Source organism: Miscanthus floridulus, chromosome 8 (assembly GCF_019320115.1).
Source record: "Miscanthus floridulus cultivar M001 chromosome 8, ASM1932011v1, whole genome shotgun sequence".
Taxonomy (NCBI): Eukaryota; Viridiplantae; Streptophyta; class Magnoliopsida; order Poales; family Poaceae; genus Miscanthus; species Miscanthus floridulus.
In genome coordinates, this window is record NC_089587.1 from 199,365,690 (window position 1) to 199,382,102 (window position 16,413).

A 16,413-nucleotide genomic window follows, 5' to 3' on the forward strand; every position below is an offset into this window, starting at 1 on the left:
TTGATGGCCACTGCAGCATCATAAGAGATTTTGACATGCAATACCTGCAAGTGACAGTATTGATCATTGGATCTCAGGTCAGAGCACCAAGGCAAGTAAAGAAATTGAAGTGTGCACTATCATTGGAGCTCAACTTCCATTTTGGGTGGTGTTGGTTGGGGGTGGGGGTGGCACGAATAAAATCATAGATATGCACTTTAAAGATTGCATGGCAGCCCCCATGATCATATAATACAACTTACAGTCTATGCACATTGTCAAAACTCAAAACACATACTGTAGAGATGAAGCAGATCAGCAGCATTTAAGCTAACCTTCGGTTTTAGGACTAGTGTCACACCCATTTAGAGGATAAGATCAATGCCTTTTCTCTAAAAATAGCTCAATACAGAGGCACGAAACCCTTGGTTTTGTTTCACATGGATTACATAAATAGTGGTGAATCAGCATAAGATAAGGAAACAAATAGCCCTTTTTCCATAAAACTATGGTAGCAATCAGCACTTGAGCTACACCAACAGACCTGCAGGCAGTAGATGGATCTATGTGCAACAACCCAAATTAACCTACGCCTTGGTCCAATCCAGATCCGTGTACTGTGACCTACTACTGATCCAACTTTAGATTACCAAGCAGCCTACAACTGCTCCAAATCTCCCATCGGAAAAGATTGATATTTTGAGAAGGTAACAACATACAAAGGCAAGTCCGAATTAATTAAAATTTAAAAAAAAGCTGGCAATCATAACATTACACCATGGTGGACATAAATTACCAAAGATCGATGGAAGATTCCATTGATGTTGCACGGGGTAGACAACCTTATGGGGAATCAAATAGAGATTGCTGTAGCAACATAGTTGTCCATGATAAAGGGATTGCAATGGAGGAAAGTAAGAAACATTTTGAGTCTGTTACTCTGGTTGGTTGCTGGAAGGGGTTGTATAGCTGCATCGTAGATCCTGGATGACGGGACGCAGGCTGAAAGCGCCCATATTAAAAAGGGAACAGTATTTGATTGGCTGCAGTTATACAGGAACACTACAACCATGCCCGATGGAATTGGTTCAAAGTACAACTTGTGATCCCAAGATCATAAAAACAGATCATAACACAGAAGATCATATAAATCCTAAATTTTAGAAAGATTCAATGATGAGTCCAGTACAGTACTGAACTCTGAGAACTGCCAACCTCTATTGACAGACACAGACATTACAGAACACAGTTCAGGGCATGTGCCCACTGCGTGATTCAAATCATTTATCCATCACGTTCGGGCACTAAGCCAGTCTACCAGTTCATATTGGGTCTGATTGGTTCCTCGCACTAGTATTGCATTGCACTAGAGGTTATGCAACATACCATTAACCTGGATAAGGCAATGCAATTTGCGTTGTTTGGTTCACCTCGATAGGAAGCTGACAGTGTTATGCGTGTGATTGGTTTCCTACATAAGTGGCCAGACTGGGCCTTGGGCTGCACAGCGGGTGCGGGGGGCAGGGTGCATATCTGGATATGCAGGATTTGGCTGAATCGTTGAGGAGTTACTTGCCTGCATACGGTCTTGTGCAGGTAGCCAAATAGGGACAGGTTGTACTATGGAGGCAACCAATCAGACCCATTGAACATAGCAGGTCACTGTGAGATAATGCATTCTCGAACCTGTAATGCAACCATCAGTTGTGTCTTGACTTGCAAGAAATTTCAGAACACCACCTAATCCAGATCAGGATCAGCATGCAGACTGAACACCGGACTGTGAAGAAAAAGACTAAGAGCGTCTCCAAGAGATCCTTAAAATAACTCCCTAATTCATTTTTCTTAGCAAAATGGAAAAAGAAAACAGCCCTCCAACAGTTTTGTATCTGAATTCGCTAAAAACAAGCACTTGGTAAATCTCCACCTCAATTCACAAATATGTGATGCTTTCTGCACTTGCCATTCGTCCAGGCTTTCTGCACTCTGCCACGGTTTTCACGTGTCCCCCCTCCCACCCAGTTTTTCCTCCTCCCGCTTGGTTTTGAGTTTTAGGAAGCTAACTATTAGAGAAAGGTAAAATTAGATTATTGATTTTGTTAACATAATCATTGGTTTACCAAGTAATTTTTAAGGAGTTTTTGGAGATGCTCTAAGATCAGCATGCAAAGAAAAGAACCAATTGCTTCGTTCCAGAACGCAAAAAAGATGCTAGCTTGCATGTTTTTCTGATAACTCGTGAATGGTGAAAAAAATGTAAAAAAAATCAATCACATAATCCTAACGATACATAGTATTTTGTGTAATTTACGTATATTTTTTAAGCTAACATATGGATCACTAGAAAAATTTGTGAAGTAAATAAAAAAATGAACACACACGTACACAACCAGAGTCACTATTCTCGTTTCCATGAAGGTAGCAAACAAACGGGATTGCGGCCGCCGCGAGAACGCCATGCGTACGCGGCTGAAAACGGGCCGCCGCAGAAGCCCGCGAACTGAGTATGCGGCGCTTGTGGACGCGGGACGGGCTGCCCGCCGCCGCGCCGTTTGCAAGTTGAACCGAGACAATGTGGGGAGGTAGATACAAAATGTGCTAAAGGACTCTGTACGCTGCACATCTGGTATCCAACGATACACGATCTAAGTTTGCAGGTCGTTATCGCCGGCTCGCGGTGTCGTCAGCTCGCCCAGTCGCCCATCGCAGAGGAAAGCATGGCGGCGGCTAGGGTTTGAACGCCTGAGCCGGCCGTCGCCGCTCCTTCCGTCCCCTGGCCCTTCGTCGCTCCTCTCCAGCTCCCTTGTTGCTACTTGCCAGCACCCAACTGCTGCAGCTTCATCCGACGGAAGAGAGAAAGAGCCGGTGGCCGGGCCTCCGACGCAGGTTAGAGAGGCCGCCTCTCGCCATCTGCGGAAAGCAGCGCCGCCCCGCTCCATCCACTGTCAAGCCGAGCCGACCCTCTTCTACAGTCTGTAGGAAGAGCCGGCGCTCCTGTCTAAGGTAAAAGCACAAACTGATCCCGTTCTGTGTGATGCTGCTTCTGTGTTACCATAAAACAATGTAAAAATTGTGCCTTGACCCGATCTCATCAGCTGCCTAAGTACCATGTTTTATCCGGTTCTTTGAAATGTTTTTTGAGAAGATTTTTTCACTGGTGTAGTACGGCATTGGGCGTCTGGCAGGCTCATCTACCGTGGTTTTGAGCATCAACCATGGTGGCGTTTGATCAATCGATTGCGATGTGAATCCTCCGTCCATTCTCCCCAATGCAGGTGACGCAGTTTCGCGCAGAAAGGAGGGGAGGGGAGGGCTGGGCATACCTGATGGCTGCTCATCGCCGGCGAAGGGCCCAACGAAGACCTGGACGTCAGGGCGTAGGGCGACCGCGGCGCGGGACGATGGCGGCAGTGGCGGAGTCGCCCGTGGCCGCGGCGGAGGACGAGCCGCCCGTGGAGGTTGCTGTTGGAATATAAGTGAATTGCCCACCTCTCCCCGCCAGCTTAAGCTTTTGGGTTGAACTAATATGGTATCAAAGCCAGAGGTCTCGAGTTCGAATTCTGGTTAGCGCAATTAAATGAAATAATTGCTGCTCGCTCCTATTCCACGTCTGAGGCCTGAGGGAGCCTCCACGTGAGGGGGAGTGTTGGAATATAAGTGAATTGCCCACCTCTCCCCATCAGCTTAAGCTTTTGGGTTGAACTGGTCGGTGCATGCAACTTAATAGCTGCGACAGCGGCGGAGTCTCTCGTGGCGACGGCGGCGGGGACGAGTCGCCCGTGACGGGTTGGAGCGGCGCCGTTGGGCTTCGTGTGTCCGCCGCCTATACCCGCTTCGGATAGGTGGGCTCTTGTGCGGGTTGGTGTCTGCTCGCGGCGCGGTCTAGCCCAGCGGGCTGACGGCGTGGCCCGCGCCGTTTGCAAGTATAGTCTCGGTACCTTTTCCTATAGGAACCCTGAACTAGAGAGAAAATGTGCCGCCACCTCCCTTCGAATCGATTCAGAAAGCTTCCTTCCAACCGAAGCTTCCTTCGCTGGTACTGCAGGTACCTGAGTTCCTCCTCCGCTCGACACCCCTCCTCCCAATTTTTCATCTCAAATGTGACCTCCCTCGATATCGCGTTTTCACCCAATTTTAGAAGACCTAGGGATTCTGCTCTTCTTCTTTGGGGCTGTGCAGGGCAGTGGACGTACTCTCGCCGGCGTCACAGTACATGGGTTGCGCCTCCTGCACTCTGGTGCTCATCTAGTTACAGTAAGTTCATTCCACCTTCATCCATTATTGCTGCTCTTTGAGATTCAAGTAGTTTGCGAGTTCTAACCAATTTGAAGTTATCCTTCTCCCATCTCTATATTATTGTCCTTGTTCAATTGGTAAGGTTATTGTACTCTCAGTGTGTGTATTCAGTATTTCGGTGTGGATGTGTTAACACTGGTATTGGGATGAACACATGAACACCTGCATGATTATGGCAAATAAGATACTAAATATCGTTTTTGTGGGGCATTAATTTCATGTAGCACACAACTTCACGATCAACTAGGAACTAGGTTGGGTGGTATTACAAATTCAAAAATGAGTGCTTTGTTAATTATTATGGCCCAGTCCTATCTTGATTATTTTTGTTTTATTTCTATCATATGCAGTTGTTGGTGAAGAATAAAACAAATTTCCCTCATTATGCGTTTCCTGATTCAAGTGAGTTCTCATGTATGCTAGCAGCATGCATGCAAGCAAATGTATAAATCTGTTAGTCAGCTATTCTGTGCAAGAGGCAATTTAATGAATCTCCCATACTTTTTTAGCTGTTGGCCAATTTAATAAATCTCCCATACTTTTTTAGCTGTTGGGCAATTTGGTGAACCTCCCGTACTTTTGTTTGTTAGTAAATAGAGGTAGGCAAAGTTATGTGTTTCTAATTCTAAGCCAAGCATTACTCAGTAGTTCTGTTTTATTTGTGCAACCTATTCGTCAACGATCAGCTATCTGCAAACCTGCCTGCTGTTGGTTCTTGGTGAAAGGACTGGATTGTTCTCTCTTGCCTCTTTTGGTTCTAAACCTGTTAAACACGTAAGACTTTTTGTCTCAATTGTTTGTCCAGTACAGCAATATAGTCTTCCTAATAAGATCCTTTGTATTCCTTTTAGGAACATAACAAATAATGTTAAACTATGTACTTCCTAACAAAACCTGGACGAAATGTCAAGATCACAATGTGTTATGTTGGAGTAAAATTCTTCTATGCTAATTTAAGTTGTTTTTTCTATTTGTTCGTGCAAATTCTCACCACAGCTTGGCATGTATGATGTACATTCCATGATTGGTTTACCACCTTTGAGTTCTTTGTTGCTTCTATTTGAGAAAAAAGTAGTTGACCACAATGCAATGTTCTTAGTTCAGTCAAGCATAAATCAACCACTTCGTTTCTGTTGTGCCCACCTTATTTATTTCATAATTTCTCCCCTTTGTTTCGGTAATCTTGCAGCTACAATGATCTTTGACGCTGAAGTGAGCATGACAAGGCGATTGGATTTTAATGATGTACACTCTGATGTTGAGTCAATTGCTCCTATTATTCCAGCTCGTGAATGTACCGCACCATAGAAGTCCTTCACCATCCCGTTTTGTGTGTGTCATGCAACTATGTACTTTCAATACCTTTTTAGAAGAGGCGTGTTATTTGACATCTATCATGTATGTTGTAGGGTTCATCTTATACTCCAGATTGTGATGACATCTTGAAACCAAACATTGGGATGACTTTCACAGATGTTGAATCAGCCAAGGACACTACTACAGTAAATTTAACCGAGGCGGGCAAAACGGATTAACGGAGATGGGCGCTGGGCCGGCTGCCCGGCAACCGAATAACGGAGGCGGGCAACCAGCCCGCCCGCCTCGGAGGACCAAACCCAAACGCTGTGCAAAAGTTTTGTGTAGTAGTGGGAGTTCTATAAGCGCTATGCTCATCATGTGGGTTTTTTAGTTCGTGTTGGGCAGCATAAGGTTGTTGATGGAGTGGTCTTATACAAGCGTTTCTTTTGTGCAAAAGAAGGTTTTCGTAATGACAAGAATATGCAATCTGGTAGCAAGCGAAAGAGGTATGAGAAAAGAATCACTAGGTGTGTGTGAGGCTATGCTTGTTATTAAGCGGACTGATGACCGTAAGTACATTGTGACAAGATTTGAGGAAGACCATACACATGCACTTGTGACCCCCAGCAGCAATTCATAAGGTCCAACAGAAAGGTTACGTTGCGGCCAAAAACACATTGTTCACATGCCATAAAGCAAGCATTGGCACATCACAAGCATATAGGTACCTTCGTGTTGGTGCAGGGGGTTTTGAGAATGTTGGGTTCTTAAAAAGGGACTTGCAGAATTACCATAGTGCTCTGAGGGTATTAATAAAGTCTTCTGATGCTCAAATGTTTGTTGATCAGTTGAGTAGAAAGAGCCTCGCAAACCCAGGTTTCTATTTTGACTATGTTGTGGATGATGAAGGTAGGTTGGTCCATGTGTTTTGGGCTGATGCAACATGTGGGAAAAATTATGCTCATTTTGGTGACCTTGCAACACTAATGAGTACGGAATGATTTTTACACCCTTCATGGGTGTTAACCACCACAAGAATAGTGTATTGATTTTGGTGCAGCAATGTTATCAAATGAAAGACAGTGTCATATGTTTGGTTGTTTCATACATTTCTGAAAGCCATGGGAGGTGTTGCACCTAAGCTGATTATTACGGATGAGGCTGTAAGTATGAAGATTGCAATACAAGATGTTGTTACCACAACTATTCATAGGTTATGCATGTGGCATATTTTAATGAAGGTTCTTGACAAGGTTGGGCCAACATTGAAAGAAGATGAAGAATTCCACCAACGTTTGAGCCGGTGTGTCTAGTCCTCTGAAACACCAATAGAATTTGAGGAAGAATGGGGATGTATTATGTCCATGTATGGGTTGCAAGGAAATGAATGGTTCACAACAAAATTTGAACAACAAAAATCATGGGTGCCAGCTTATTTCAATGACATACCTTTGTCAGGTTTGTTGAGGACCACCTCAAGGTCAGAGAGTGCAAATTCTTTCTTCTCTCGTCTAATTGGGTGGAAACTTTCTTTGGTTGAGTTTTGGCTGAGGTTTGATGGAGCACTAGAAGAGCAACGGAACAAGGAGCTAGAAATGGATAATGTTACCCTTCACACATCCCGCAATCTAAAGACGTCATGGGGGATAGAGAAGCATGGCAGTGAGGTTTTCACGCATGAAGTTTTCAATGATTTCTAGAAAGAGGTGATAGCTGCTAGGGACCATTGCCTAATCTACACTGTGCAACAAGAGGATGATGTCAAAATCACTGGCATCATTGAAGGTTCTCGGAGACCAAGAGTTGTACACTACAATAGATCAACCATGGTTGCAACATGCACATGTATGTTGTTTGAAACTCATGGCATAAAATGTCGCCATATTATTCCAGTTCTAAGAAGTGCCAAGATAAATGAACTCCCAAGCTATTATTTATTAGAAAGGTTTATGCAAGGCTGCAAGAAAACTCCAGTGTTTGATGTGTATGGTATCTTGTTGGAGGAAAACACTAGCAATAGGAATGACCCAGAGACGCAGAAATTGCTTTCAGAGAGTTGCAACCAGATGGAAAAACTTATCATGCAAGCTAAGCTGTCACGTGCTGCTATGCGTTTGTTAAGGGATGAACTAATTGCAATTGGTGAGAAACTCAGTGAGATGGTTCCAAAAAAAGAAGCAAGCTAGGTTGAGGAATTTGAGTCATACCTTGGATGTTCCATTCCAAATCAGATTAACATCCACCCACCGAATGACACATGTTCTAGGGGTAGGGTCAAGAGAATCAAAGGGCATCTTGACAAGGGAGCACAACAAAACAAGAATGAGAAGGGAAGAAAAATCAGAGGGTGCCACGCAAGTGCAAGACGTGCAAACAAGTTGTGATACGTGATTCACGCAGCTGCCCAAATAGAGCACCACAGCAATGATAGAAGGTACATGACCGTATAATTCTAAAACAATTAACTTTGGTATCATGATACAAGTCAAAACATTTAGATAACACGCTAAAGCTGATATTTATAAGGCCATTTTTTGTTACATGCATTTTGTATGGGCTTGTGTTTATAAGTGGCGATTCCGACATTAGCATCCTCAGATTGATTATGGAGACATCTATTAGTTGAAGGATAGTTGTGACTCTAAATGATAGCAGAGCTATGGTTTAAAGTCTTAAACATATCTCCATTCTACCAAAAAAGTCTTATACAGATCTCCATTGTACCGAAATGAGAAACTAGCAAACACAAAATCTTGGTAGAAAAAAAAATCTGAAGCAATGAATCATCCACCCATTGCACAGAACATTAATATCAGAACATTACACCATGTCGGGGCATCATTCAATATATAAAGTCAATCCTAGAGGGGATTTCTATTACACATGCACTAATTTTAGCAAGCACCACTTTTTGAAAGTAACATGCATGAGCACCCAACTTTGTCCTAGTTCATGGAGGGGAGGCTGGTGCATGTGCATTTCAACAAACTGAGCGACCTGATATGTGTCATCATCTGTTTTCTTGAAATTCAATCATGACCTCACATGGTCACACCCATGCGTTGCAGGCTTTCCGATCCTTTTCCCTTTTGTGTTTCATTTCTGACATCTGTTTCTCCTTCGTGCAACCTTGCTTTGAACAAAATAAGCGCTTTGCCTTCCTTATGTTGGCCAAGGTGAAACCCAACATGGTAAGCATACAAGCTGAAAAAATCCTCAGTGTTCTTTAAGCTACTCAAAGATCATGCCGACGGCAGGTTTAGGATAATGTTGCAATCAGGAAGATACCTGTGAACCTATGAGAACAGAAAAAACAAACTTTAAAATTTGTCAAAAATATGATAAGAAATGAGCTCATTACAGCATAGGAAAATAGAGTTACCAACCATGACAAGTTTGTACTTGTATGTGTAGCCTAGACAAGTGTTCTCAGCACACTTCAAAACAACATATCGAATACCTATATATGGCAGGAGTAATTTTAGAATAGATAAAAGCTATCATGAGCAATGTTTACAAGTCGTACGATTAATCGCGATTAGTCGGTTTGGTCGGTACCATGACCTCGATTAGAGACTTCGACTCGATTAGCTCGACTAGAAACCTGGTCGTCCAACTAGTCGACGACTAATCACGATTAGTCGTCTGACCAAGGGGCTGCACGACCAGGCTGGGCACTGCCTTCTTTGGGCTTCCAGGTGGGTAGTTGGGCTGCCAATTTGGCCCACTAGGGTCTGTAATATATATACATGAGGCTGCTGCTCTGCTCTTTCTCTCTTCTCTCCTGTGCGTGACGGCTGCTGCTGCTGCTGCTCTGCTCTTTCTCTCTTCTCCTCTCCACACGCCTCCAGTCTTCCCCGTGCGCCTCCGGTCGCCGTTCTTCGTGATGAGCTGCTCCGACGATGGTATGTGTCTTTCCCCTCTCCATCTTCCCTCCTCCCCCATCCCTCACTCTACAGCCTCTATGGCTCTCTACTAAACTGCTAGGTTGCTTGTTGTGATGTACTACTGTCCCTCTGATATTCTCTGGCTCTCCATCGTCCATCCTAAGAAGTTGTTCTTCTGCAGATGTGGACCAACGATGTGCAAGTGTGGAAGTGTACATGTCTCCGCCTGACCTTGAAGGAGGTGTTCCAGATTCATCAGTTGGGTCAGATCCTGCTGCCACGGCTTCCTCATCTACTCTAGAAGATATTCCTTCCCTAATTGAGAGGGCTATAGCAAAACTACCTCCAGATCTTGCTGCCCAAGCTGTTGACAAAAAGAGAAAGGCAAGATCTCAAGACCCAGGATGGAAGTATGGGTGGTGGCCAGATCCTTCCAAGAAGGACTTTGTGCAGTGCATATTTTGCAGGAAGGTAGTCCCAGCCGGAATATGTAGATTCAAGCAGCACCTTGCTGGGGGGTATGGAGATGCAATAAAATATCCTATTACTCCAGCAATAGTTAGGAACGAGATAGCTGTTTACCTGAAAAAGAGTTCAAGGACTGTTCTTGTGGAGGTACCTGCAGAAGATGAAGATGAACAAGATGCTGCTGGTGTAGAAGAACCTGCAGCTGTACCAGTACCAAGTTTTGGAACAAAAGTTAAGCAAGCCAAGAAGAAGATTGCTCAGGCTGCCATCACTTCTTTCACTATATCTGCTGCAGCAAAACCAGCAACTCAAAAACAGTCCAGGTCAGTGAGTTCCATGCTTTGCAAGTCACCAGAAGAAGTAGTTGCAGAGAGGCACAAATCCAAGCAAAGTCAACCTACATTTGAGCAGTGCACAAAGAAAAATAAGGAGGCCAAAGTAATTGTTGATGATCATGTTGCCGATTTCTTTTATGAGAATCGCATTCCATTGAACGTCATTAATTCAAGAAGCTGAGAAGTTTTGCTTGAGTCAATTGGACAATATGGTCCTGGGTACCGCTCACCATCATATCATGATGTTAGGACTCCGCTGCTTGAAAGAGCTATGAACAGAACAGCGGAGTTGAGGAAGAAACATGAGGAGGCTTGGCAGGAATATGGTTGCACCATAATGTCCGATGGGTGGACTAACACAAGCCACCGCCATCTCATCAATTTCCTTGCTAACAGTCTAGCAGGGACTTTCTTTCTAGGGTCTGTTGATGCTTCAAGTGAGATAGCAAATGCGAATATGTTGGCTGACTTGTTGGAGAAGCAAATTGATAAGGTTGGGAAGGAACACGTGGTGCAGATTGTCACTGGCAATGGAGCCAACTTCAAGGCAGTAGGGAGGCTTTTAATGGAGAGGATCCCACATCTATTTTGGACACCATGTGCAGCCCATTGCTTGGATTTGTTGTTGGAGGATATTGGGAAGATCAAGGAATTCCACACTTGCATCAACATGGCACAAAAGGTGACCAGATTCATGTACAAGCATGGGAGGGTTCTAGATCTAATGCGAAATAAGATTGGAGGAGATCTTGTGAGGCCAGCTGTAACTCACTTTGCCACTTCATTTCTCGCATTGGCAAGCCTGCATAAGAACAGGAGTGGATTGAGGAATTTAGTGGTTAGTGATGAATGGCATGCTACCAGTTTCTCTACCACTCAAGAAGGCTGGCGAGTTGAGAACATTATCCTTTCAATGCCATTTTGAAATAAAGTGGAATTATGCCTAAGAGCTTCACAACCACTTCTTGTAGCTCTAAGGATAGCAGATGGAGATGAGACACCAGCAGCTCCTAAGATTATGCAGCCATGTATGTTGCAAAGGCCGCAATCGAGGATTCTTTGCAACGCAAACCAGATTTACTCAAAGAGGTATTAAAATACTATGACAACAGATGGAAAAACCAAATGGAACAGCAGCTGTATGGAGCAGCCCTATACTTGAATCCAAGCAAGTTCTTTGCCCTAACGGAAAAGGATAAGAGACAAGCAGGAAAGCTGAGAATCATGTTTAATCAAGTTATGTGGAAGATGGTGACTGATGATGAGGAGCAGAACAAGATAAGCAAGCAGGCAGAAGACTATGAGAGGGCTGAAGGCGAATCCTTCTCACAGCCAGGAGCAATAAGAGGCAGAGAGAAAAAATCCTTGTAAGTTCTCTAATAACTATTTCCTTTCCTTTTTCTAAAAGCAATCAACAATGAACTAATAATGGAATTCTATGTTTGAAATGGAATTATGGAAATTATAGTGCTTTGGTGGGGTGCATATGGTGGCCTCACATATGAGCTCCAATGTTTAGCAAAAAGGATTGTTAGCCTTTGTTGCGCTGCATCTGGATGCGAGCGTAGTTGGAGTAAATTTTCTGCTGTAAGTGCTAGTGTACTACTGCTGAGTAATTAAATATGGTAGTAAACTAGTAATATTGATATGTGATTCTGCATTATATTTTGTGTAGGTCCATACAAAAAAGATAAACCGATTAGAGCACCAAAGGTTAAATAAGTTGGTATATGTCACTTACAACCGCAAGATGGAAAATAGATTTTTAAAAAATTAGAGAGCTGGGTTCCAAAGGAAAGATATGCAATCCACTCTTGCTTGATGAATTTCATTGGGAAAATAAATAGGTCAATGAAAATTGTGAACCAGAACCGGTTCAGGAAGGTGGTGGCGATGCTATGACTTGGGCTGTTGTGGATGAGGCTATTGGTGCAACTCAGGGTCTAGAGGGACATAACTTGCCTAGGGCTGCTGCTACTCATGCTGCTGTTGCTGCCCCTGTGAGGCGTACTTATGCTAGGAACACGAAGCATCCAAGGAACACAGTGACTCAAGATATTGATGAAGTTGATGATGAAGACTAAGATCAACATATAGATTCAGCAATAGTAATGGAGGAGGATCAAGAATCTGCACCAAGTGAAACTGGAGATGGACCAACTGGAGATCGAGATGGAGGCTTCACTTTTAATGTTGATTTGCTTAATTAGATGGCTAGTTGCCTACTTTTGTTGGACTGTTAAACGTCAATGTTTATGACTCTGTGTTGAACACTTTAGCAGTTTAGCTTATGTGTACTGAACTTGAACACTTTAGCTTATGTGTGCTGAACTTGTTTGCTAAATGCTAGGTATTTGCTACTGTAGCAGCAGTGTTGTTGTTGAGCTGTGTCAAGATCAAGACTACATTAGTATTGCTAATTATAGTCTTCTTTGGTATTTTAGGCTTCCAGCAGCAAGTCAACAAAGAAATAGAGTTTGGGACAGGAATATGGATCTCTGGACATGGCAGAAAAGAGAAGAAAACAACTCCCACAAGTAAGTCACCAGCTAAACACTAATATAGTCTTGATGCTTACTTTATTGTGTATACTATATAGTATATATAGGTATATATATAGTAGGTATATATATCCTAATATATAGGACGACCAGGGGTCGACTAGGTTCGACTAATCGGCCTAGTCGACGACTAATCGCGATTAGTCTTCTTGTCGGTCCCATGAAGACTAGGTTTGACTGGACGACTTGAAAACATTGATCATGACATAGATAGGTCCAAGTATTGGAACGAAGTAATTTGGCAAGAATACACTCTTTATACCTAGCATCTATTTTTCAATGGAACTTTTTTAAAATTTTTAGCTGCACAAATAAATATACTTGTTCTGAACTTGTGGTCCATCCGCTATCAGTTCTGAACTTCTGATCCTTCTGCTATCAGTTCTTTCTAGAGAAGCACACCATGTCGTGGGCAACACGTGTCGCGTTCGTTCTTGACATTCAGTTGTCTTAATATCCTCTGGGCAGGAGTGTGTGCGTGTGTGTCTTTCAACAAGAAGGATGATTTAAATTGTACCATTATCTTATCTTTCGAAAGTTGAAACCAAGCACAGTGTTGCATCCACATTTATCATATCTCATACTCCTGAATTCTTCAATGATCTCCTGAAACAAATTTTGCATGGAATAAATCCCTTAAACATGGGAACACAATCTTTGACTGCTTTTGTGGCCCTCGATGAACACAAGATCCTGCATCATAGTATATATTCTCGAGTACTCTTCGCCTTCCTGCTAACTGTTGAATATCATGCTGATATTGGGTGTTATAAAACTTCCTTGATGAGGCCCATACAATAGACCCTATGATAACATGAACCGAAATTAGAATTTAAAAAAAAAGGTGGCACAAAACTATATTCAGAATAGGACTGGAAATAGCATGACAGATTTCAGGCTTCGGGCCAAAATGGAGTTGCTCTGTCGACACAATTCAGGAAAAATAAAATTTATTCTGCCTGCAGCTTCATAAGAATTGGGCCACCACTAGAATTAAAAAGTCTGGCATGAGATATCTATGTTTATGCCACAAAACATGGACATGTATTTAAATGTTTCTAAATTAGACTAAGCAACCTGATATGTACCATCATAGTTTTATAACATGAGCAACTTTAGAACAGATAATAAAAGTTACCACAAGACAGGATAGCTATTAACAACAGGAGCAACATTTTTAGACAAGTGTTCTCAGCACACTCTAGAACACAATACCCAATATCTAGTTATAACAGGAGCAATTTTAAAACAAATTAGCGAAGAGTACAACACACTTTATACTTGTTAGAGTTTTCTATTACTTAACCATACCACAAACCATGGCGGGATTGGATAGATATAGAGTAGCATACTGTTTACACCAAAATTTGGGAAGGAGAATGCGAGAACTCAAAGCTTCTAGGATTGTGTCATCGAGGAATCGATTGTGTAAAGATCGGTATCGGCTGATTCAGATGTAGTACTAGAATCGGCTTTTTTGGGATGACGTCAGCAGAAGACGTTAATGGACTACAGATGGTGTCGGAAGAAGGATATTTCGGACTCTACAAAAAGGAAAAGATTAGGGTCCAAGTTATTTAAGATAGGAATGTTTTCTTTTATTCCAAGTATTGTAATGAGTCGTATTCGAGTAGGATTCACATTTAGGTTCTGGGTATAAATATTAGACCCTGGCTATTGTAAAAGGGGGGAACATTCAATCAACACAATCTTTTCGGCTTTCGCCATCGCATTAGGAGTATGAGTACTATAGATCTCAACGAGTTCTTCAGCAAACAGAGCTACATCGACTGATCGACCTCCGACTTGCTTGTGAGTACCGTCACGACCTGTATTATGCTTGTAAAGCTGCATCAGCTGATTGATCTTTTATGAGCTGTAATATAAGTTAGTTATCGATTCATATTGTTATTTGTAAGGCTGCATCAGCTGATTGATCTTTTACAAATCATAATATAAATCAAAGTTACCAATCTTATGTTAAATAACTTGTTGTTTAATACAATAACACCTGTTATCGAATCTGCTAAGATTAATAAGATTTTCCTTGCTGTTTTTGGTTGATTCACCAGTTATCGATCTTGTTATTATTAATGTTTTATTAATTATAACAAATCACCTTATTGAGATAGAGATAAATCGGCATCATATCATTTTAATTGGTCATCTTTTAGTTTGGTCACGCTTTAAATCTTATGATTGATGGCTAATTCTGCTAGATTGACTGTTTTATCTCTATTCCAATCGAACATAGTATGCATTCAAAGACATGTTCAAAATTTTGGATAAACTCATTAGTTAATGAGATCCAATCTAATGATACTACTATAGCTGCATTGATCCGGTCGAACCTCACTAGTAAGACTTTAGATTGGAAATTATCGATTAATGGTTTTGTCCAGGATCGAGACGTGTACTCTGTTTGTTTGCTATGCAATACAATCGACTATTTTAGCCGATTTGCTTGTGACTTCATGCATATAACATGTTTCCATGAACCTGCCGATATATGGATGGTCTTATCGACTCTTTGGCTTTAGTTTGATACTATTATCATAGCTGTATCGATCTGATCGAACCTCACTGTCGATGGTAACAGATTAGATTCAGAGTGTTTGTAGATTCATTTGTACTAGATAGTCGATTTGTTTGTATGTTATATCTTTTCTCGTTAAACTTATCGGCTCAATGCTTTACACTGGTTATATCCACCTAGCTGATGAAGTTTTCTTATATTACTTATATTTGGGTGTGTTGTACTTGTTTCGTCTGGATTTATCAATCATAATGAAATTGCTATGATTCATGAAAATCGGCTATTTTGGATTCGTACCATCATCATTGATATTAGCCGATAATTCTCAATTCAGCGACCCTTGCTTTACTGGTGTGTTGGATATCGACTATTTAGTCGATAGCCCTATCGAATCGGTTGTTTCAACCGCATATTTGGAACTGTCTGGAACAACACCGACATATTTCACCTAAAATTACTGATAAGACTTTCTCTCCTTGTCAATTGTAGGTCAAATTGACTGGCACGACGTTAGGTTTTTAGAATCGACTGGTCCTGTGTTGAAGCCAACAAGATCTCCAGCCTCATTTCCATTCAGATCGTCCGACTTGCTGTGTGTTGGTTGCATTGCCACATTTTTGTGCCAACACATACTTGGTCCTTAAGAAAGGATAACAGCATATTCCAACTATTAAAGTAGATGCTAAAAGTAGGATAAGAAGATAAGGGTGTTGACACAACCACCAACTTCTCTAGATAAGCACAAGAGTTTTAGAGGTCTATCATTCTCCCCCTAAGTCTTGTGTGGCGCCTTCTGGGGAATTTGAGCCATCCCAATTCTGGCGAGAAGCTCCTAGAACTTGACTCTCCCAAGTGACTTGGTGAGAAAGTTGGCGAGCTAATCCTGGGTGTTGATGTAATTGGCCTGGACACTCCCCTCATCCAAGCAGCTTCTGATGAAGTGGTACTTGACCTGGATATGCTTGCTGCGCTCATGGAAGACGGGGTTCTTTGCCAAGGCCAAGGCGGACTTGCTGTCCACCATGAGCTCCACTGCTTCTGCGTCTCTACCA

The 16,413-nt window shown here is 42.3% G+C and overlaps 1 long non-coding RNA gene and 1 pseudogene across 1 annotated transcript; both read left to right on the forward strand.

Moving 5' to 3' along the window:
• The first annotated feature begins 4,095 nt into the window (after window positions 1-4,095).
• Window positions 4,096-5,824, forward strand: LOC136474539 (uncharacterized). The gene is made up of 4 exons (XR_010762936.1): window positions 4,096-4,233; window positions 4,962-5,049; window positions 5,465-5,605; window positions 5,685-5,824. It is a non-coding gene; the product is annotated as an uncharacterized lncRNA (long non-coding RNA).
• A 98-nt stretch (window positions 5,825-5,922) lies between these two features.
• LOC136470483 (protein FAR1-RELATED SEQUENCE 5-like) lies at window positions 5,923-8,165 on the forward strand (annotated as a pseudogene).
• Window positions 8,166-16,413: the final 8,248 nt, after the last annotated feature.